This window comes from Myotis yumanensis, unplaced genomic scaffold (genome assembly GCF_028538775.1).
Source record: "Myotis yumanensis isolate MYYU_CA2020_CCGP unplaced genomic scaffold, mMyoYum1.0.hap1 SCAF_28, whole genome shotgun sequence".
NCBI lineage: Eukaryota > Metazoa > Chordata > Mammalia > Chiroptera > Vespertilionidae > Myotis > Myotis yumanensis.
In genome coordinates this window covers 361,765-385,457 of record NW_027223779.1, presented here as the reverse complement: position 1 = coordinate 385,457, position 23,693 = coordinate 361,765, and the positions used below count along the sequence as shown (strand labels likewise).

At 52.8% G+C, this 23,693-nt stretch overlaps 1 protein-coding gene across 1 annotated transcript in view; it reads left to right on the top strand.

The window, feature by feature from the left end:
* LOC139000769 (sulfotransferase 1C4-like) overlaps positions 1-4,155 on the top strand; it is a 33,363-nt gene extending 29,208 nt beyond the window's left edge. The window contains exons 4-5 of the mRNA XM_070402815.1: positions 2,718-2,898; positions 3,471-4,155. The gene's annotated coding sequence lies outside the window, so the exon portion shown is untranslated. The remainder of the gene's footprint in view (positions 1-2,717; positions 2,899-3,470) is intronic.
* Positions 4,156-23,693: the final 19,538 nt, after the last annotated feature.

Sequence of the window (23,693 nt, the reverse complement as noted above, 5' to 3'; positions counted from 1 at the left end):
CCTCCCACACCCCCTTCCCCCTGAGAATTGTCAGTCCACTCCCTTCCTATGCCCCTGCTTCTATTATATTCACCAGTTTACTCTGTTCATCAGGTTTTTTATTCACTTAATTTTTAGATTCACTTGTTGATAGATATGTATTTTTTTTAATTTTGTTTTATTGCTTAAAGTATTACAAAGAGTATTACATAGGTCTCCTCCCCCCACCCCCCCTTGAGAGTCCCCTGGTCTCCCCTACCCCCCAGTGTCTTGTGTCCATTGGTTATGCTTATATGCATGCATACAAGTCCTTCGGTTGATCTCTTACCCCCCCCCCCCAGATATGTATTTGTTGTTTATAATTTTTATCTTTACCTTTTTCTTCTTCCTCTTCTTAAAGAATACCCTTCAGCATTTTATAAATCCTGGTTTGGTGGTGATGAACTTCTTTAGCTTTTTCTTGTCTGTGAAGCTCTTTATCTGACCTTCAATTCTACGTGATAGCTTTGCTGGGTAGAGTAATCTTGGTTGTAGGTCCTTCCTATTCATCACTTTGAATATTTCTTGCCACTCCCTTCTGGTCTGCATGGTTTCTGTTGAGAAATCAGCTGACAGTCACATGGGTACTCCCTTGTAGGTACCTAACTGTTTTTCTCTTGCTGCTTTTAAGATTCTCTCTTTGTCTTTTGCCCTTGGCATTTTAATTATGATGTGTCTTGGTGTGGTCCTCTTTGAATTCCTCTAAATTGGAGTTCTCTTTGCTTCCTGGACTTGTAAGTCTATTTCTTTCATCAGGTAGGGGAAGTTTTCTGTTATTATTTCTTCTAATAGGCTTTCAATATCTTTTTTAAAAAATATATACTTTATTGATTTTTTACAGAGAGGGAGGGAGAGGAATAGAGAGTTAGAAACATCGATGAGAGAGAAACATCGATCAGCTGCCTCCTGCACACCCCCCACTGGGGATGTGCCCACAACCAAGGTATATGTCCTTGACCGGAATCAAACCTGGGACCATTGAGTCCGCAGGCTGACGCTCTATCCACTGAGCCAAATCGGTCAGGGCAAGCTTTCAATATTTTGCTCTCTCTCTTCTTCTGGCACTCCCATAATTTGGATGTTAGTATGTTTGAAGTTGTCCCAGAGGCTCCGTACACTATCTTCATATTTTTGGATTCTTTTTTCTTTTCTGGATGGGTGTTTTTTGCTTCCTCGTATTTCAAATCTTTGACTTGATTCTTGCGACCCTCTAGTCTGCTGTTGGATCTCTGTATAATATTCTTTATTTCAGTCAGTGTATGCTTAATTTCTGACTGGTCCTTTTCCATTTTTTTTTTGGCATTCTCATTAAGATCCTTAAAGGTCTCACTAAGTTCCTCCTCGGAAGTTTGTAGAAGATTCTTGAGTAACCTTATAACTGTGGTTTTGAACTCAAAATCCAGTAATTTGCTTTCCTCCATTTCTTTAATTTGTGACATGTTTGTCTCCGCATTTTAGTTGCTTCCCTGTGTTGATAGTGGCTTTGTGTGGTAGGTGTTGTATTGGGCCCAGTGGCTCAGCCTCCCCAATCACCTGAGGTGGACACCCTTAGTGCACCCCTTTGTGGGCTGGGTGCACAGTCTTGTTGTAGTTAAGCCTTGATTGCTGTTGGTATGCCTGGGAGGAAATGACCTCCAGGCCAATTGACTGCAAGGACCCACTGTGTCTATAGTGGAAGAACTGCTGTGCTGGAGACACCCTTATGGGGCAGGACTTGCTTCAATGGGTCTTTGGTGCTCACTGAGTCTGCCTCTTGAGTGTGTCACTTATGGTATCTGACCACTGGGTACACACACTGCCTCCTGGATCTCCAAGGAGGTGCAAATTCAACCAATGTGTGAGTCCACCTAGCAGGAGCTACCGTGAGATCTGCAGATTTCTCCTCTTTGTTTGGGGTTTGGAAATTTTGGAGCTCTCTGACCCAGCTGCAGTTTGTTAGGTTAGGCTGCAAAAGGACAGGCAATTCATTTGCATCGCTGCACACAGCTTGGGTGGGGTTATAAATTGGGTGGGGCGGGGTCTCAGAGAATCACCAGGGTGGATCAAACAGCGATGCCTGTCGGTCAGCCATCTCCAGGTCCCCACGTCGCCGAGTCCCCGAGTCCCGTGCCCCCACAGTAACAATGATCCCTGTGAGCAGTTCTGCAATAAAGCCACCCTCGCTTTCCGACCTGATGCCAGACCCTCCAGTTTCTCCCCGTAGGAGTCTGGGTCCCCAGAGTCTCGCCGGAAATGAGCTCAGTGCAGTCCGGAGCTTATATCTCTCTTCCAGTTGAAAAAAACCGCATACCCAGGTGCATCCTGGTTTGCGCGCCTCCGTACCTCTGCTCTTGGCGCCTCCGCACCTCCTACCCAGCCTCAGTGTGCTTTTTTCTTTTCTTCTAGTTGTAGAACTTCCACTCAGCCAGCTTTCCCGTGATTCTGGATGATAGCCCTTTTGTCTTTTAGTTGTAGTTTTAATGTGGTTATGGGGGGCAGCAGGTACAGGTATATACCTTATGCTGCCATCTTGGTTGTCTATGGTTAATTTTTAAAAATCTGTGTCACTGTATTAAAATGAGTCATTTCTGGAAAGTTGAGCATTTGGGAGGCAGTATTGTTTTTTATTTTATGTTATTTATCACCATTATTAATTTAATGCAATATTTTTTAAACTGTTTTATATCAAATCTTCACTTTTCTTTTCACTCTGATCACAGAACCCAAAGCATGAAATCTGGAAGCTGGGAGAATTTATTGGGAAAAAGCTGGATGACAGCATCCTGGGTAAAATTGTCCATCACACTTCGTTTGATGCTATGAAGCAAAATCCCATGGCGAACTACTCGGCAGTCCCCTCGGAGGTCATGGACTGCTCGGTGTCTCCGATCATGAGGAAAGGTGATTCTCTCTGTGCGTCACGACCTTGAAAGAACTGCCGAGGACCCCAGAGCCTGTGGGGAGGTTTCTGTGGATAAGACAAGGTCCATAATAAATGATACTGGGGAAGGAGTATTTAAGAGACCACAGACGAAATGAAACCAATGTGTAGCCACAACTAGAGAGTACGGTTTAGTGCCTAAACCCACCGCCTTATCTCACTCCCCTCCAGAGTTCTCAATAATAAGGTGGAAATACACTTAGGTCCGATGGAGCAAAGCATCCATGATATAGATGGCTCTGTGCTATCTGACATGCAAGAGGACGGGGAAAGACAGGAGAGCCCCCAGGCCTGCGGTTTTAACGTGGTGTCCCCCCCTTTTACCCCCGCCATAATGTGGCTCAGGGGCAGCAGGCTCTCCTGGCCTCACAATCAGACAGATGTCCTCTTCCCTTCAGATGGAAAGGGATGGGCTGGCAGGAAGAATGCCGAGCCCAGCCCTGCCCTCCTGCAGGGTGAGTGGACACCGCATACAAGAGCAGGACAGAGGGCACACAGTCCTCCAGTAGCTCTGACTTCCACGTCTTTTCAGGGGCAGTTGGAGACTGGAAGAATCACTTCACTGTGGCTCAGAACGAGAGGTTTGACTAAGACTACCAGCGGAGAATGGCTGGGACAAGTCTAATTTTCCACTTCTAGTTCTAGAGAGAGAAAGTGTTCAGTTTATTACCCAACTCACTGGGCAGCAACCCATAGCAGCTTCCTTCCCAGACCACACAGCATTGGGCCCAGGTTCTCAGACCAGTTGTTTGTCATGTTAGCTTTTGTTCACTCGACAAAGAAAAGATTAGAGTTAGCAGTGAGGGGGGAGGTGGGGAGTGGGAACTGTGGGGAGAAGGTTCAATAAACTACTAGTTACAAACATGGCATTGGTACTAATGATCATTCTGCTAAAGCTTACGATCATGTGCTTGTTAACATTAACAATGCTCCAGTCCTCACATAAAAACACACTCGAGTTTTCAGATTAAGTCTTGGTTAAAGGTAGCATCTTTTTATTGATTGATTTTAGAAGGTGGGGGGTTGAGATAAACATCAATTTGCTGTTCTACTTATGTATCCATTGGTCGCTTCTTGCATGTGCCCTGACTGGGGATCAAACCTGCAACCTCTGCGTAATGAAGACACTCCTTCTCTCTTCCCTGCACATGGGCAGCATGCCCAGCCCCCGCGCCTCCTGCTCCTGAAGAGACTCCTGTCCCTCTGACTCCTCTACACTTGGTATAATATGCCTTTTTATTAATATTAAAGCATATTGTGCTGTCGCTGGTCTGTCTATGTTGTCTTTCCTGTGCTTGTTTAAACTTCCTCTGTGTATTTTTCTCCAAGATAGGGACGACATACCTCATTGCACACTAAACAGCATGCACCCTGCACAGAAATAAGGAACTGGAAGAACATACACTCAAGAAAATTCTAAAAAGCTAACTGTTTATATCCTAAGGAGCCCTAAAATGGCTCCTCTGTAGCTAGCTGTGCAGCACCACGGGAGTAACCACGCACGGCTGTGTGATCAGCATTTACACTCCAGCTCCTCACTCTCACCAGCCAGGTTTCCAGGGCTCAAGAGCATGTAACTGGGCCTATCATTTGGACAGCGCGTTTTTTAAATATATACTTTATTGATTTTTTTACAGAGAGGAAGGAGAGGGGATAGAGAGTTAGAAACATCGATGAGCGAGAGAAACATCGATCAGCTGCCTCCTGCACACCCCCTACCGAGGATGTGCCCACAACCAAGGTACATGCCCCCTTGACTGGAATCAAACCTGGGACCCTTCAGTCTGCAGGTCGACGCTCTATCCACTGAGCCAACTGGTTAGGGCCACCATTTCTTCTTTTCAGTAGGGTCAAGTTTCTAAGCTTTCTAAATCTCCATTTTCTGGTTAATGAAAAGAAAATAGGATTCCACTGAGTCTCCTATCTACTTACTCCAAGACTTCCATGAGGATCAAAAGAGATGAGGCATGGGAAAACACTTCACAGATATTTGGTTGAAGTGTGAAAAGTTTCCATCTGTGTTCCTGGAACTCCAAGGAGGCTAGTCACTAGGGACAGGAAGCTGGGCGTTGCTACCTGACATCATTACTTGGCGGCCACAGCCACCGTTTCCAGGATGGGCTGGGCTATGGGCTGCATTTTGCGCCACGGGGTCTTGGCAGCGTCCACTGTGATTTGGTGGGGTGTCGCTCTGGGGTGGTGGTGGTGTGCTAGGGTGAGGGACTGCGCCATGGAAGGGTTACAGAATGTTACAGAATGTGCTGGGAGGGGGGACTGACGTATGGAGAAGGATTGTGTTGCCAGGATATGAGGATTGTGTATGTGCTGGGAGGAGGGACTGATGAATGGAGGGGAGTTGCAGGGTTAGGAACCATGGAAGAAAAATTGCTAGATTGTCTTAGACCAGCCAGGTGTGACTCTGTTTACCCCCCCTTTGTGCTTATGAACTTTCTGTGAGCTTCTAAGGTAACACTGTTTTGTTATAAAAATCATAATGCACACTTGCTCTTTGCCACATGCCGCGAGGCTTCCCAGAGGGGGAAGGTACGGGCTGTGGTCAGCTGGCCAGCTTAATAAACGGCTTTCAAATTTAAATTCTGAGTCGGTGGTCTATCTCGTTGAGCCAACCCATAACATTTGGAGGCCCGCAGCGAGATACCCGGCAGAGAGGAGAGGGACCCCTTACTTAGGGCTGGAGGCTCTCCCCCGGCAGGGGTGAGAGGGACCCCCTATTTAAGGCAGGAGGCTCTCCCCCAGCAGGGGTGAGAGGGACCCCTTGTTTAGGGCAGGAGGCTCTCCCCCGGAAGGGAGGAGAGGGACCCCCTATTCAAGGCAGGAGGCTCTCCCCCAGTTGTCGCCGGGCACTCAGCGAGATACCCCACACCTGTGGAGAACGATTACCAAGGAGGCCTCCAGTCCACCCAAAACTTTCAATTCGGAAACCAAGCCACCTGGACTCTCGAGAGAGGTAAGGACCGGTCGTTAAACAGGAATTGGGACGTCCCACGGAAGGACCTATACGGAGGGCTGGACGCAGCGGTACTCCTGGTCCTGACCCGCGGCCACGACGGTGGCCGGGGTCCCTGGTTCGTGCGGCTGTAGGCTGCACTGGGTTTGTCTGTCTGGTATTTGTTTGTCTTGGTATTTGTTGTCAAGAAGTTGTCTGCTTCTGTGCACACCCTGCTGCAATGTTTTTTGAAAATTTTCAGGACTCCAAGGAGCAAGCTGCAGGTTCCGGGCAACCTTAGGTTGCATTTGGCTGATTTATTTTGTCTTTGTTATTTGTTGTCTTTGTCTTTGTCAAATGGGATAGGGTCAGTCATCTTTGTCGACCCCCTATCAGTCAGGCCCACTCTGGGTGAGTGGAAGGGGAGCTTGATCACCTCCCTGGAAGCTATAGAGCTCCCTCAGGAATCAGGAAATGGTTAGGAATTGGGTGGATTGTTTAAACTCTGAGTGAATGTCTGGTGAAAGTGTGTGAGTGTGGAGGGAGGGGGCCTGCCCTCTCCTCTCCTTTATGTGGCTCCACGACTTCGGTTACGGAGTCCGAGTGGGCCCCAACCTGCGGTTCCGCGATTCGTCATATGGCATAACGGTGACTCACCCCCACATGGAGGTGACCAGGCCCGGGGTTTATACGGGTGCACCTTAGCTACGACGAATCTAAGCTCCCAAGGGACGCGGCCAGGCGGGCACCTGCGTGAGGATCTGTGAAAACAGGTCACCCCTTCCCTTGTCTGTCTCTCGCCACCGGTCATCATGGGGTCGGGGCAAAGTTTGTTTGTGTGGGACTGGCCAAATTACTACAGAGAAGGGAGACTGGATACAGCTCCAGCCTGGGCTGGTCTATTAAGAAAGTGTAAATCATTACTGGTCTGTGTAAAGTAAGAGCTACTTTGATTTATTCTGCTTTCTGTTGATACGCTTGGCTGAACGTTTGGGCTGGCCCCTTGGCAGTCTGCAAAGTCTCTTGGCAGCTGCGAGAATTATTTTTCTCAGAGTCTTTTGCTCACTGTTAAGGAGAATCAGCCCACTTAGTTAATAAAGATTTCTGTCTATCAGCTGCTCTTACCTAGGTTGTAATTTACTGTATTAAACTGAAGTTCTAGGGTAAATTTAAAGGTTATAATATTAATGCTTTTGATTTACAGCGATTCTGTGAATGGGAGTGGCCCACTTTCCAGGAGGGGTGGCCGGATGCAGGGTCTTTTGATCTGACCACTGCCTACCGGGTCCATTACGTCATAACGGCCGCCCGGGGCATCCTAATCAAATTCCTTATATTCAAGTTTAGGTTGACATATTGTCCAAGAAACCCCGGTAAATGAGGGCTTGCCTCCCGAGGAAAAATTGGGACAGAGACAGACAATTCTTTTGGCCAGGCCCCAGAAGGGAAAAGCTCCCCCGGTCCTTCAGGGAGAGAGGGGGAGAACCTCCAGGACCTTGCGACATCTGCCAGTCCTGCAGTTCCTACAGCAAGCCGGCCCTCTAGATCTGGGGCTAGACAGGCAGCCCTCTGGGGAAGCAAGGCAGACCAAGGCGCTATTCCCAGCTCCAGACCAGATTGGGGAGTGAATGAACAAAGAAGGGAGGCTGGATGCCTAAGCTGCCTGCAGTGGCCCTAAAAAAAGAAAAAAAAGAAGCAGCAGCAGCAGTAGCAGCGAGAAAGTACTTGGGCCTTTGGCTTGCAGGCTACAGCAGTTAAGCCGTAAGCCAGTGACTGGTACTAGCCTTCCTACAGCCCCAGGAATAGAGCAGCAAGCCTGAGATCTATGAAAGCTGCAGATAGAGTTAGTAAAAGCTCCCTGCTTGCAAATGTACTGAAAGGGGTTAGTACCTGTTGCTGCTGGAAGAGGAGGGGCTGATATCCCCTTCCAGTACACTCCCTTCAAAGAGGCCTGGTCACTGTTCTGCCATAAAGAGGACTGGTGGGAAGACAAGGAAAGCAGGGCCCTGTAACTAATAAACAGAGAAGGGCACTCTCCCTAGACCTGGGAGCCATCGGGACTTTGAAATTCTCCAAGAGAGGAGAAGTCTGACTCAGAGACTGGCCGAAAAATCGTTGGGTTAGGAGGACCGGAGGCTGCATATTGAACTTATAGACTGCAATTTGCTAGGCAGAGGTCCAAGCCCAGTTGTATAGGGATTAAGCTACCTATGTACAGCAAAACAACTTTCTCCTGTGCCAGAATACATTTTAAGGAAATTGGACAAACTGTATTTGTGGCTAGAAAGAACTGGCCTATGTGTAAACTGTCCTGGAAAAAGGCTATGTGGAATGAACCCAAAAAGTAAAAGGTGTCTAGCTGCCGAGAGGGCAGTTGCCCAGGTGGGCAAAGAAGAATACCCATTAAATTTTGGTCTCTATTGAGAGACAGTTGACAGTTAGCAACCTGTATACTGTCTTACAGGCCTGTGTGACCATGCCCATGTCAGGGGTGGCACAAAACCTCAACTGTAGGAAACTGGGGAAGGCCTGTCTAGAACAGAGGGGTTAATAAAGTGGTGAATACTAGCCCTCTGTTACAGGAATTTCAGACCCTGTGAGGTCCTGTGACATATAAGACCCTGTAGGGAAATAAAGCTCCTTTAGTCCATTCTGAAAGAATAAATAAAAGACAGATTAAAGGCTCTGTTTCCCTCCAGGCAACCCAACTGGAACCCCAATAGTGAGAGGGGAAAGGAGGCTCTCGATCGGTATCGCCAGACTCTATTAGGGGGCATCCGAGCTGCTGCTTGGAGACCCACAAACCTCTCTAAGGTGACAGAGACAGTCCAGGGGCCTAACCCTGATGCCCTGGAAAGTCGGAGGGCTGTCAATGTTGCATTTGTTTCCCAGTCGGCCCCAAATATTAGGAAAAAATGACAAAAGTTAAAAGGCTTTGAGGGGAAATCAATCTCTAAGTTGGTTGAGGTGGCCCAGAAGGTTTTTGACAATCAGGAGGACCCGACAGCAGGTTTAAACACCCGGATGGCCAAGGTCCTCCTGGCCCTAAACGAGGAGGAAGGCCCAAGGGGCCGGAGAGACAACAAGGGCAAAGAAAAGCCTCGAGGAAGAAAAGGAGTCCCCCCCGACTTGGGAAAAATCAATGTGCATTTTGCAGAAAGGAAGGACATTGGAAAAGGGAGTGCCCTGAACGTGCGGGGGAACTGACTCCCTCCCATGCTGGTGGAGGAGGTGGATTGGGGTTGTCGGAGCTCAGCTGGCCCCCAGGAGCCCAGAATAACCCTGACAGTGGGGGGCCAAAAGGTGGACTTCCTTGTGGAACTCATAGCACTCACTCAGGCCCTCTGGTAGGGAAAGGGAAAAAGAGTAAACATTTCAGCTTCCTGAAAACAGCTGCCTTGAACCCTGCCACACTCCTCCCTGACGAGAAGGCAGAGGCCCCTTTGCCTGACTGCAAGGAGACACTGACTACCCTCACTTCCCTCTGTGAGGACCTTGTGGACCAGCCCTGCAGAATCCGGATGAGACCCTCTACACGGACGACGGGAGCAGCTTCGTAGAGGAAGGTACCCGGTAGCGGGGGGCACATGAGGAGGAGCCAGGGGAGATATAAGAAGCCCTGGTAAGCGCCCCGGCACTGGCCCTGCCAGACCTACCCAGGGACTACAGGGATATATCTCCTCACACTGCCCTTACAGGAGGACACGGGAGCCACCTTAAAGAAGTCTCCTGACCTCAGGAGGAAAGGAAAAAGCTCCTGAGATACTTAACCACCTGGCAGCCATATAGGGGCCAAGGAATTGACTAAAAGACCAGTAGGGCCCCTAGAAGTTCTCGTAGCCCTGCCAGCACAAAGGCTCCCAGAGAAGCCTACTCATCTGCCAGAGGAGCAGAGGCTAGCTGAGAAACTAAGGGCCCGGGAAGGAGAGGCTGAATGGCTAATTCTGCCAGATGGGAGGCCTATAATGCCAGAAGCCCTGCGGCAGACCATTACTTCCCAGACCCACCAGAGCACCCACCTCAGGGGAATGAAGCTATCAGAACTACTGGGAAGAGAATTTTACATCCCAGGGCTCCAGAAAATATCTCAAGAGTTGGCTAGAAGGTCCCAAGTGTGTGCCCGAATGAATCAAGGGCCCCCTGTTGTGGCCACGCTGGGACAGCGATTCCGAGGTCAGAACCCCGGAGAACACTGGGAAGTGGACTTCACCGAGATACCAGGAGGACAAGGAGGGTATAAGTACCTGCTGGTTTTTGTTGATACCTTCTCTGGCTGGCCTGAGGCATACCCAACCAAGGCAGAGACAGCACAGGTAGTAGTTAGAAAACTCCTCACTAAAATTGTCCCCCGGTTTAGCCTGCCACTATGCATGGGGTCCGACGATGGCCTGGCGTTTATCGCCAATGTTACAATCCATAGTTAAGCCCCTAAGAGTTACTTGAAAATTGCATTGTGTTTATAGACCACAGAGTTCTGGACAGGTAGAGAGAATAAATTGGATCTTAAAAAAAACATTAACTAAATTAAAATTAGAGACTGGCGAAAACTGGGTAAGTCTCCTTCCTTTTGCCCTCCTCAGAGCTAGGTGCACCCCGTATATAAAAGGACTCACCCCTTTTGAAATTATATTTGGTAGGCTGCCACCTCTTCTTCCCCGCCTAAGGGAGGAAGAAATTGCCAGGCTGTCTACCCGAAATTTGCTTAAGTCCTTACAGGCTTTGCAGAGCAGCGCCACGTCAGCACAACGGGTGGTGAGAGCCGTAAGGGAGGAGGACGCACCGAGAACCAGTCCAACGCAGCCTGCCTTCTCTCCAGGTGACCTCGTCTGGGTGAAACGTCACGACCCTAGCAGCCTGGAACCTAGATGGGATGGACCCTACCAGGTGGTGCTGAGCACTCCAACCACCATCAAAGTCGCAGGAAAGAGGCACTGGAAATTGTAACCCCGTCCTCCTCATGCCTCACACCTGGTGAACTGACCAATGGGAAGGAGAAAGACATGGGAACTAAGACTCTATGTCAGTGGCCGAGACCCTGGCCAATTCTTCACCATCAAATGCCAGACTCTTCCCCGGCGGCTTGACCCCTACATTGCCAAATGCCTCCTCAATTTCATAACATAGAGGAGGGCGCTGAATCAAAGATTTGATTCGGGCATAAGACCAGTAGGGAATGTGCTAGGGTGAGGGACTGCGCCATGGAAGGGTTACAGAATGTTACAGAATGTGCTGGGAGGGGGGACTGACGTATGGAGAAGGATTGTGTTGCCAGGATATGAGGATTGTGTATGTGCTGGGAGGAGGGACTGATGAATGGAGGGGAGTTGCAGGGTTAGGAACCATGGAAGAAAAATTGCTAGATTGTCTTAGACCAGCCAGGTGTGACTCTGTTTACCCCCCCTTTGTGCTTATGAACTTTCTGTGAGCTTCTAAGGTAACACTGTTTTGTTATAAAAATCATAATGCACACTTGCTCTTTGCCACATGCCGCGAGGCTTCCCAGAGGGGGAAGGTACGGGCTGTGGTCAGCTGGCCAGCTTAATAAACGGCTTTCAAATTTAAATTCTGAGTCGGTGGTCTATCTCGTTGAGCCAACCCATAACAGTGGGCCCTGTGTCCCACTTGGGGGAAGCCACGCATTGCTTTCTGGGTGCCAGGTACATGGTGTCATTTCTCTGTGCACGTCACGGCAGCTCCTGCATTGAGCATCTGCCCCCTGGTGGTCAGTGTGGGTCATATTGACTGGTTGGAAGGTGGGAAGGACACTTAGCATATTAGCCTTTTATATAGATAGACTAGAGGCCCGGTGCATGAATTTGTGCATGGGTGGGGTCCCTCGGCCTGGCTGGCGATTGAAGTCCTGGGGTGGGGGGGACCTGCTGGCCAGTGGCAGCAACCCCGGAAAGTTGGCCAGCCGGCCCCCCAATCATGGCCTATGGGGGGCGGTGCCGGCCGGCAGGGGTGGGTGCGGGAAGTTGTCTGTGGGAGCGCACTGACCACCAGAGGGCAGCTCCTGCATTGAGCATCTGGCCCCTGGTGATCAGTGCGCATCATAGCGACTGGTCGACCAGTCATTCCAGTCATTCGGTTGTAACGGTCACTTAGCTTTTATATATATAGACTAGAGGTCTGGTGCACAAGAATTTGTGCACTCGGGGGAGGGGGTGTCCCGCAGCCTGGCCTGCGCCCATTCACAGTCCAGGACCCCTTGGGGGAGGTCCACCTGTCAACTTAGGCCCACTCCCCAGGGGATCAGGCCTAAGCTTGCAGTCAGACATCCTTCTGGCAGCCAGGGAGCCCTTGGGGGATGTCCAACTAAAGGCTTAGGCCCTCAAGGGATCGGGTCTAAATCGTTAGTTGGACATTCTTAGTGCTGCCACAAAGGTGGGAGAGGCTCCTGCCACTACCACTGCGCTGGCCAGCCATGAGCCAGCTTCTGGCTGAGTGGCACTCCCCATATGGAAGTGCACTGACCACCAGGGGGCAGCTCCTGCATTGAGCATCTGCCCCCTGGTGGCCAGTGCGCATCATAGCAACCGGCCATTCTGCCGTTCAGTCAATGTGCATATTAGCCTTTTATTATTATATAGGATGTCCCTATTTCCCCCTTTTTGCCCCCTCTACCCAGCTCTTGTCCCCCACTTCTCTCTGGCCATCACCATACTGTTGTCTGTGTCCATGGGTTGTGCATATATTTTCTTTGGCTAATCCCTTCTTTAAATTCACTTCTTTAAATTTTTATTTTCAGATAAGTGCTTATAACTGCCCTATTATATATTTTCTATTATATCATTTAGAATTAAGATATTTTTTAATTGAACCCTTGTGAATTTTAGCACAATTTAATAAATTATGCTAGAACCAATTAGGAGATTTTTCATGTAATGCAGATACATTTCAATTAATATTTTATTAATTTTTAATTTTTTAATATTTTAATTTGAAATAATCGCATACATGTAAAAAAAAACCTATAAAATACTGCAGCATATTATATGTACCCTTCACCCAATTTCTTAGGTGTTAATAATTTAAACATAACCATTATACAACTAACAAAATTTGGAATATATTTTTCTTATAATCTCTTTAATGTTACTTAATCCATTTACTTTGCTTTTGTTAATCTTCACCCAAGGATATTTTTCCATTGAATTTTAGAGAGAGTGAAGGGGAAGGGAGAGACACATTGATTGGTTGCCTCCTGCATATGCTCTGATAGGGACTGGGGATCCAGCCAGCAACTAAGGTACATGCCCTTGACTGGAATCGAACCTGGGACCCTTCAGTCCATGGGCTAATGCTCTATCCACTGAGCAAAACAGGCTGCAGCTTAATTCATTTACTTTTAATCTATATGTGTCTTTATATTTAAAGTGAGTTTTTTTTTAATTCACCCTCATAATCTGTCTTTTAATTGGTGCATTTATGCCACTGACTTTCAGAGTGCTTACTGATAGAGTTACTACCATATCGGGCAGCTTCTGGGGCTGGCCTGCTCTGGATGGCGGTGCGCTGTCCCGCCCTGCCTGCAGTATGCAAATTAGCCGCCATTTTTGTTGGTGGTTAATTTGCATAGTGTGCCGATTAGCCAATGGAAGGCATAGGGAAGGTGTGGTTGATTACCATGTTTGTCTATTATTAGATAGGATTATTGGATTATTTCCCAGATGAAGGACTGTAACCCTCCTTTCACCCCCTGTGTGTCCCAGGTGCTCCCTGGAAATGCGGCCTTATGGCCTGGACTGGGCCGGCTGCACTTCCTCCCGGGTCTGCAGCAAAGGCCCAGGCCTGGTGGGTGGGAGTCATTGAGGCGCCTGCTAATTACAAACAACTCAACAGTGTTTCCGGAGCTCCTGGTTGAAGTTTTCAAACTCCTGGAGGGAGGGAGGGGGAAAGAGAGGGAGGGAGGGGGAAGGAGAGGGAGGGAGGGGGAGGGAGGGAAGGAGGAAGACGGAGGGAGGGGGAAGGAGGCAGGGGAAAGGAGACGGAGGGAGGAGAAGGGAGAGAGGGGGAAGGAGAGGGAGGGAGGGAGGAAGACGGAGGGAGTGGGAGGCTCTGGATATGGAACTTTGATATTTAGATGTTTGAATGTGAAAAAGTTGATTCTCATTGTTCTCATCATGATGTCACCGCAAACACGGAGTTGTCTCAGACATGTTATGTCTGATACATGTGATTGATGGTTAAGGCTGCGCTCGCTGCCAGCAGCCCTATAACTCTGGCAAACCTCTCATGTGTTCCCTGTTATGCCCAGAGTTCGGGGTCCCCAATAATTCACCACCAGGGAGCCTCTTCCGATGCAAAAGCAAAGAGTCGTTTATTCAAACCCAGGTTTGGCTCCCGGTCTCTGTCCGACTCAGCGGTGAAAGGAGAGAGCGTGTCCCGGGAGAACAAAGGTTATATAGGGCAAGTTATTTAGGTGGGCTTTAGGGGTGACGTGAGTTACAGAGATTGGTCATTTAGGTCAGAAGGGTTAGGGAGTGAGGTGACCAACACATTCTGAAGGTTAGAGCCGTCCTCCTCTACAGCCTTATTAGGACCTGAGCTGCATTTCTGGAGCTTCATTGGTCCATTCAGGTAGTGATTGGGGGAGTTAGGACAATACCAGCATTCTTGCAGTCACTCTCAGAAAAGCGGGGGGGCTTGGGCTGAGGGCCCAGCCTTTGCAAGACAAGATAGAGGAGAGGGAGGAGAGTGTGTCTCTGCTCTGTCCTTGAAAAGGGAGGAGGGCATGTTCCTGCTTTGTTCTTTCATTCCCCTCAGGCTGTCCCAGGGCCTTGAGCCAGGACCCTGGGCAGACCTCCACACCTGGGAGCATGTCCACAGCAAACCCACCAGCAGCAGCACAGACGTGGGGAAGGCGGGGCACCGTGGGGGGAGGGGGCCCTGTGGGGTGAGTGCTTGGGTCCAATCCCAGCAGGTCCAGGGGTCCCCAAAGGTGTGGACGGAGTCGGCGAAGAAGGAATGACATGGAGACTGGGTTCAGTTCATCAGCATAGCGAGGTTCTCCCTCCAGGATCTCCAGCCAAGTTTTGTCCAGCGAAGTTCTGGCTAGGATGTCCAGCGAAGTTCTGGTTAGGTTCTCCAGCCAGGTTCTGTCTTGGATCTCCAGCCAGGTTCTGTCTAGGTTCTCCAGCCAAGTTCTAGCCAGGTTCGGTCGTCAGGTTCTGTCCAGGTCCTCCTGCCATGTTCTGCCTCTAGGTTCTCTAGCCAAGTTCTGTAGCCATGTTCTGTCCAGGATCTTTTGCCATGTTCTCTTGCTATGTTCTGTCTCTAGGTTCTGTCTCTAGGTTCTTCAGCCAGGTTCTCTCGCTAGGTTCTGTGTTCTGTTGTCTTGTTACATCTGTATTTATACCAGTTGATTTTAATCCTTTCAACTTCCATTCCAAAGGTTAGGGTGTTTCTTATCTCCATTCCAGGGAGTAAAGATTATGTAGCTTAAGCGTGATTGTTCGTAGTTAAAGTGATTAACTACCCGCCTGGCACTTAGTTAAGGGGTTTTATTCCCTCCCTAACTTCAGGGAAAAATCCTTAGCTGGGGAAACAACCTTTCTTGGAGAGGTGACCTTGGTTAAAACACATAGCGCCAAGAAGGGGAGCAAACATATTAAGAACAGTATGCCATATACGCCAGGTCCCTTGAAACATATGTTGTGCAGATGTTTTTTCTCTGCAGCGACTGTGTCAAGCAGCAAGGATGGACCAGCTCCCGGCAGGTGAGAGCTGTGGACCGAGGGCAGGTGCCCCTGTGCAGCCCCCGAGGGACATCCAGGGCAGTGCCTGCCACTTTCCCAGGGAGCCTGCCCGGGAGGCCAGGGGCCGGGGCTGGTGCGGGCGAGGGCTGCACCCCAGGGAGCAGGGCCGGGGAGCCTGCGATCGGAAAGGAGAGGCCGCTGCTTGGACGCAGGCCTGTCCTGCAGTAGCGGGGTTGGGGGGGGTAGAGGGCGGCGGGGGGGCCTGCTGCCAGCAGCCACTTCCAGGCTCTGTGGCCACTGCAGTGCGATGGCCAAAGGCAGACCTCCGCCGGGGCCTTGTGTGCCGGGGAGGGGGCGGCCCGCGGGGCTCCCCTGCTCACACCTGGTGTGTCCCTGCCCGTGCAGGGCGAGCATCCCTCCCGGCGACCCGCCTCCGCCCGGTCCCACCGCCCAGACCCCATCTCCCTCCAGGTCCCGGGCGCCCAGGAAAAGCGCATCAGACCCACAGACGCTCAGCTGAAGCGCTAAACACTGGGAACTCCGGAGGCAGAGCAGTGCTCTGGCAGCAGAGGGCACGGCCCCCCGCAGGACCACGTGACAGCAGGGGAGGGGGGCGAGCTGAGGGGGGCTGGGGAAAGACGGCTTAGGAGGGGCGGGGTGAGGAGGGGCCCCAGGCGGAGGGACAGGGGCGATGGCAGGAGCGGCTCAGAGCAGAGGAGAGGGAGTGGCAGGGGCCACACCCCGTGCGCGGCCTGTGCAGCAGCAGAGAACCCGGGACAGGCCCGCAATCCACGCAGGACGGCGCCTCGGCCTTGCTCCTCCCTCTGCTCTCTCTCGCCCTCCCTCCTAGTCACGCTTTTTATTTGCTGTTTAATGTCCTGCTGCGGGGCTTGGGGAGACTCTATCAGTGGTTCTCAACCTCCCTAATGCCGGGGCCCTTTAATACAGTGACCCCCAACCATAAAATTATTTTTGTTGCTACTTCATCACTGTAATGTTGCTACTGTTATGAATCCTAATGTAAATATCTGATCTGCTGTATGTGTTTTCTGATGGTCGTGACCCACAGGTTGAGAACCGCTGCGTGGATGCAGACCTTCATAGGCATGGGGGGGGGGGGGGCTGCCTTCGAGTGAACCCTCACCCCCACCCACAGTCCCACTGGCTGCCTCCCAAGGCGCCAGTCCCAACTGAGGCCAGGAAGGCAAGCCCGCACCCCCTTCCTGCAGCTGCCCCCCCAGGGCAGGGCCCCTCTGAGCCGAGACTCCTGGTCAAGGCGGGAGGCTCCCCCCGAGTCGCTATTCAGTCCGTGGTGGGGCGGGAATCTTGTCCCCAGACCTGAGTCCTGCCCTGCCCACCCCTGCTCTCCAGGTCCTGGCTGTGGGGGACCCTGTGGTCAGGTGACCCTGCCTTTCCTTCCTGTGGGACATCCGTTGGCCCTGTCTTAACCGTGGCTGTAGTTTTCTACAACCTTTCACAGGGGGACACGGTCATAGACTAAGAGGTGTGCCAGGGAGTCCCCCACGTTCAGGATACAGTCCTGCCTGCCCCACTGCGGAGCAGCAGCCCGACTCCCACCCGAGACCTGTTGTTCCAGCCACTAGCGCCATCCTCCCCGTCAGAGCGGCTCAGCGGTTCCAGGAGCCCCACTAGCCAGGGGCCCAATTCCACGGCCGGTTCATTGCAACGCAGGACCATGTGACTCGTCCCCACGGGGACAGGGAGGTCATGGCCGTGCGACTCGTCCCCACGGGGACAGGGAGGTCATGGCCGTGTGACTCGTCCCCATAGGGACAGGGAGGTCATGGCCGTGTGACTCGTCCCCATAGGGACAGGGAGGTCATGGCCGTGCGACTCGTCCCCACGGGGACAGGCAGGTCATGGCCGTGCGACTCGTCCCCACGGGGACAGGTGAGTCCGGCACCTCCACGCCTGCAGAGGCCGCTGCAGAGACATAAAGAAGGAGGTACTTGCGGTTTGGGCAGGAGAGTGATGGGCGCTCCCCCGGACCTGTGCATCCCGGCAATGCAGGAGCGGCCCCGCATCCTGGCTGCTGGCTTGTGGTCAGCACTCCATCCTGGAGGCAGCACCGGCTTCCCGCCTCCCAGCTGCACGCGGCTGAGCGGCGAGGATGCAAGCGCTGGTCTAGGGAGCCCGCTGTTTCTCTGATGAAGCCGGGACTCCATGGCTTGAGCCCCTGGGGCAGCGCCCTCGCCGGGAAGCGAGCTGTCTGTGTGCAGCGCTGAGGAGCCCCCTGGGAGCTCTGAGCGGTGGTGCTGGTACCTGAGCTGTGGGCAGGGCGGCCCCCAGTCCAGAATCAGTGCCTGTCCCTGGGAGGAGTGGCTGCCCCTTCAAGACAGTGAGTGTCGGCTGCGTTCAGTCTCCACGGTGACCCACGGCTCCCTCGCAGGTGGAAGGGCCATCCTCGGGGTCAGCTGACCTCAGTGTGGCTCTCCACCCTGGGAGGGAAGACCATGATTAAGCCCGTGCACAGCTGCCACTGTGCTAGGGGCAGGGACCATGGGGGAGAAAAATTGCTAATTATCTCTCTAGAAAAGCAATATGTTATGATTAAACCCAGCCAGGTGTGACCTTGCTCATAAATTTTATGTAAACTTTTTACCCTGCCAGTACCAGGAACGGCTAATGAACCGCTTTGCAGTTTGTTTTTCCTTTTTTAAAAAAATACTTTGAAGTATTTACAGATAAAAGGTCTTGCTGTACTCTCCTACGGCACTGCAAGCTGTGAGGCTCTTACCGGAGGGACACAGGTGGTAGTCAGCTGGCCAGCTTAATAGAGGCTCTTAAAATTTAAATTCTGAGTCGGTGGTCTATCTCGCTGAGCTAACCCATAACACCACCATGTCCCGTGGCCCCTGTGCAGCCCCCCGGGAGGGAGACGGAAGGGAGGGTCCGGCCTCCCCCACAGGCGGCCTTGGTGGTGGGTGGCTGAGACTTCCTGTGCCACAGAGCCCTCTAGTGGGCGTGCCGTGCAGATGCACCCACAGCCAGGCCTGTGGCTTTTCCTGCTCTGCCAGCGGGTCCCAGGGAACCTCCCACCCCAGGAGCTCAGAAGGGTGGACAGGGGGAGGCCGCAGAGGGGAGCGGCCCATTGGAGTGTGAGGCGTGAATTCACGCAGCTCAGTGCCTTTCACTCATGCCCGGCTGGCCTTCCATTTAACACCTTCTCATTTCATCATGAAATGCACTGCTGACCTCCAATTCTCACCCTCAGGTAACAGCCACTTCGAAACGTTCATTCGGCTGCAAAGTGAGAGCACTTGCCCAGCTGTCAGTCTCCCAGGACCGAACCCCCAGGCAAACTGCTTTCCAGACCAAGCCCGTGGCTGAACCCCCAGGCAAACTGCTTTCCAGACCAGCCTGTGGTGTGGTGGGGAGGGGCTGTCCTCCTGCAGTTCTCCCACTCACCAGGGGCTCCCACATCTCCATCAGCGTCAGCGCAGCACTGCCCTGGGCTGGCTTGGCGACAGAGCCCCGCATCAGGGCAGCTGGCCATGCAGACCATCTGTTTAAGGGCTACCTGGTTGGAGCAGCACAGCCAAACCCCAACGTGCAAAGAGACTCGCCACTCATTTAAATGTACCCTTGAGTCAGGAATCAGAAATCTTAAGTTTTTTAAAGGAATTTGTGGAAATTTTATAGCATTTAACAAGGTGCCTGGAGCTGAAGACACATATTATTCCTCTCCCTGACCATGTTAAGGTGCCATGACATCGTGAATTGGTTGTCGGGTTCCCAGGGAGGGAGGGGCTGCGGGCTCCCCCAGGGGCTGGGGCTGGGCTCCTCCTGGGAAGCTGCCGGCAGAGGCTGGCCCTTAGGAGGCAGGTCGGTCTCCTCTTCCAGTTGCCATGAGAGCCCGAGGTTGGTGATGTCACCTGCACTCCGCGCCTGGAAGAGTGTTGGAAGATTTGTTTTCTTTCTTCAAGGCCTGATCTTCCCCTTCCTTCTAGGGATCTTAAAATGAAGGCCCCAGAACGTCATTGTCTTCAAAAGTGGGTGATGGCGTTTCTCATAGAAACAGCTGACTTGGGGAGGCCCCTGCAGACCGGCTTGGGAGACTTGCTTTCCCTCTGCCGCTCAGACTGGGCTGGGAACGGTCTGAGGGAGCATCAGCCCCCTCCAGGAGGGAACGCCCTGAAGTCGCCAGAGGCCGCCTCTGTCCCAGGGCCAGCGCTGCCCGCGGTTCCCAGGAGGCCGAGGCTGCGCCCACAACCGGCCCAGCGCCAAGTGTGGTGATGTGACAGGTCACCTGGGCTTTTGTAAAAAAGAAAAAGCAGGAACAAAGCCTTTGGTGTTTATAATTATGTGTCAGATCTCATGTATCTCAGAAATAGTCATTGCTGGGAACCCTATTTCTTGCAACTCTTTTTAAATGAACATTTTCTTAAAAAATAAACACCAGCTGTTGGGATGGCAAACATCTGTTTTCCTCACTATACTTTAAGGAGCTGTAAACTTTTCACTATTTATTCTCAGAAAACTATATAAAAAGGCATATGGCACTTTCAAAAATATTGTAAACAAATCAATGGAAAAATGCTAACTAAGCTTGATAGGAAAAAAATCTTAGTATTTATCCTATTTAGAAGAAATAGGCAATGACTTTTACAAAACAAACACTGTCTTTATTAAAGCAATAAATGAAAGATGTCAATTTACTGCCATTTTGGGTTAATACTTTTCCAGTTAGAATAATTTTTCTGTCTGACAGTGGAAATCAGCTAATCTCATTCCTGCAAAAGGCTCCCTTAAATGTTGTCTTGGGAACAAACACATAAGCACACACACAGACAAGCTGACCTCCGCCAACCAGTAAAAAACACACCAAGATGTTTTTCTGACCAGAATCCTCTCCCATTTATCACTTCTTATCAAGTCAACCTCAGAGAAATTAGGGGAAATGTTAGTCCCTAATGCAGGGTGTCCCCAAAAGATGCCCACACACTGACCAGCCGAGAGCTCAGTTCTGAAAGGACACATGTGTTCACAGACGCTGCATCTATAGTCACTCAGGCCCTGACTGGTTTGGCTAGGTGGATAGAGCGTCGGCCTGCGTACTGAAGGGTCCCGGGTTTGATTCTGGTCAAGGGCATATATACCTTGGTTGTGGGCACATCCCCAGTAGGGAGTGTGCAGGAGGCAGCTGATCGATGTTTCTCTCTCATCGATGTTTCTCTCTCATCGATGTTTCTAACCCTCTATCCCTTTCCCTTACTCTCTGTAAAAAATCAATAAAACATATTTATAGTCACTCAGTGTGTGCGTGCGCTTCCGGGACGCCCTGCATTGTGCTGGATGATGTAGTGTTTAGTGCTGGTGTGAACCTTACAGATATGAACCAAGGAGGGCCCGGCGTGCCTTCGCACCGTACTGTACAATTTACTTTTGCCGTAATTCAAAGAATGGCAGGCAATGCGACCGTTTTATCTGTCAGAGCGTCTGTCGGTGAATATGTGATTTTCTCCGCAGTGAGAGCCCGCGCTGTGACAGATGCTGCTCTGTGTCCCTTCTAGGCAGAGAGGGAGCTTTGTGAGACTGTCGCTGGGGGTGGGGGCTGTCCCTGGGGCCTGGGCCCAAGGGGTTGGAGGAGGCCTGGTCGGTGCTGCCGCTGGACACCGGGTCCGGGGGCTTTGCTTCCTAGACTGTCCGGGCTCGGTGACACTGCAGTGACCTGAGGAGGGGACACGGAGGCCGAGCAGGTCTCCTAAGAGCTGCACACACGGCTCCAGAGGAGAGACTGTGCTGGGACGTGGGGCGGGCGCCCAGGGTGAAGGGTGGGTGGTGCCCAGGCAGAGGGAGCCTGTGTCTCCGCCCCTGGAACTCCTGGGTGTGGAAACTGCCTCAGAATCTCGCCTCCAGGCTGGACCAAGGACCTTTGTGTGAGCTCAGCACCAGCTCAGGTGCTGGACTCGGCTCATGAGCCCGGCCCCCCAGCCCCGGCCGGCGCTGATAGTCCTGCCAACGACACTCGACACTCGATGTGAAGAGAGAGACCAGCTGGGACCATACACCCTGAAGGCGCCGTCTCCTCTAGAGAGAGAGAGAGAGCACCTCTGTCCTCAACTCGTGCGGGACTCAGCCCCCGGCCTGCAGGCGCCTGCGGGTTAGTGATCTGATCGGGCGGCTCTCCCACAGGATTCACGGGAACCCCCGCTGTGCCGCCGGGGACCTGGGATGGGACTGAGGTGAGGCAACTGGGGCCTAAGCACTGAGGCATCTGATTCCTCGGCAGAGAAGCCTGTGCCAGGGAAAGGGCAGGCGTGTGCCAGGAGCCCGTCCTCCGGGGCGGGGGTGGGGGGGGACTGGGGGGTGAGGGGAGGGGTTAACAGCAAGAGCCCGGGGCCCTTTCTCCAGTGACTGGGCAGAAGCGTCCAGAAGGGAGCGGGAGGCGCCGGCAGACGAGTGCCCCCCCCCACCCCCCCGCCATGAGACCTGGTTAGTCTCACTCGGGGGCGCAGACACCCCCAGCGGCCCCCCCCCATCGGGCACCTCAGAACAGTCCACTGGACAGACAGGCCCCTCCCGAGAAAGGGAAAGGGGCGCAGGAGCGCCCTAAAGGGCTTGTCCGTATCCTCCGCCTGCAGCGCCCGCTCTCCTGTGATCACCGCCCCCCGCGCCCGTGCTGCTCAGTGTGACGCGGAGGCGCTGTGGCCCCGCCAGGACCCTGTTCCCACGGACGCGCTGTGGTCCTGCTCGCAGACCAGCTGCCGCGTGGACACCGCCTTTGGACAGCGGCTTTCACCAGGCGCTCTCCTGCTGCCAATTCCCACCCAGAGGGACCGCCCGCCCTCTGCGCCCCCAGGACGCCCCGCGGGGGACCCGTTCGCGCCCCCAGGACGCCCCTGGCTCCCAGACTCCCCACCCCGCGCTCCAGGACGCCCCGGCTCCCGGACGCCCCGCCCCGCGCCCCCAGGACGCCCCTGGCTCCCGGACGCCCCGCCCCGCGCCCCCAGGACGTCCCTGGCTCCCGGACGCCCCGCCCCGCGCCCCCAGGATGCCCCTGGCTCCCGGACTCCCCGCCCCGCGCCCCCAGGACGCCCCCGGCTCTCGAACCCCCCTCCCCGCGCGGGCCGCAGCCTCGCGGCCTGTTTCCTCCGCCCCTGAGGGCGCGCCTGCTCCGGGAGCCCCAGGCCTCCCTCCGGGCCGCTGACCCTCTTCGCTCCCAGATTCTTCAGGACTTTGTTCCAGGAAATCACCGCGTCAGCCTCTCGGACGCCCTGCCGGAGACTGCCGCTCGGGCCAACACTCACGATCCCCCAGAGCCGCGGCAGCAGCGGGAGCAGCTCCCAGGCCCTGTGGCTTGATGGGTTTTCTATCCCAAAGTAACTTCCATGGCAGCCACGTCCTGGGCGCTGCTGACCCATCACATGCGGGCAGGTGTCGTGGTGACTCGGAATGAAGCCGCTGCGGAAGTTTGCGCAGGTTGTTGTGTGGATGTGAACTTTACAGCAGCTGGTGCGCTAGTGAGGAGCGTGACTTCTGGGTCAGAGGGCTCGGTCCCAGCCCCTTGGCCAAGCTCCCAGCCCCCCTGGAGCTCGGGCGTCTGGGCAGAGGCTTCCTCCCTCTGCTTTCTGGAGGCAGCGTCCCCGTGTCGGCCCACCTGGCAGAGCAGGAGAAGGCGGTTCCTGATGATGCAGTCCGCGCGGAGGAGACTAGACGGGAGAGTGAAAGGAAGCACAGGGGGGACACAGGCACCCACAGGAGAGGGCAGCAGCCCGGAAGGTGGTCCGTCACAGGGGAGAACAGTTTTAACAATCTCGCCCTCCGACCCAGAAGTCACGCTCCTCACTAGTGCACCAGCTGCTGTGAAGCTCACGTCCACACAACCTGCGCGAACGTCTGCAGCGGCTTCATTCCGAATCACCAAGACACCTGCCCGCAGGTGATGGATCAGCAGAGCGTGGGCGTGGCTGCCATGGAACGTTCTTCTGGGATAGAAAACCCATCAAGCCACAAAAAACATGGATACTAAGTGAAATAGGCCAGTCTAAAAAGTCTGTACATTATTCTCATCAATTACGTGGCAACATGGAGAAGGCAGAACTATGGAAATGTTACAGCGGTCAGTGTTGCCCAAGGGTGGAGGGTG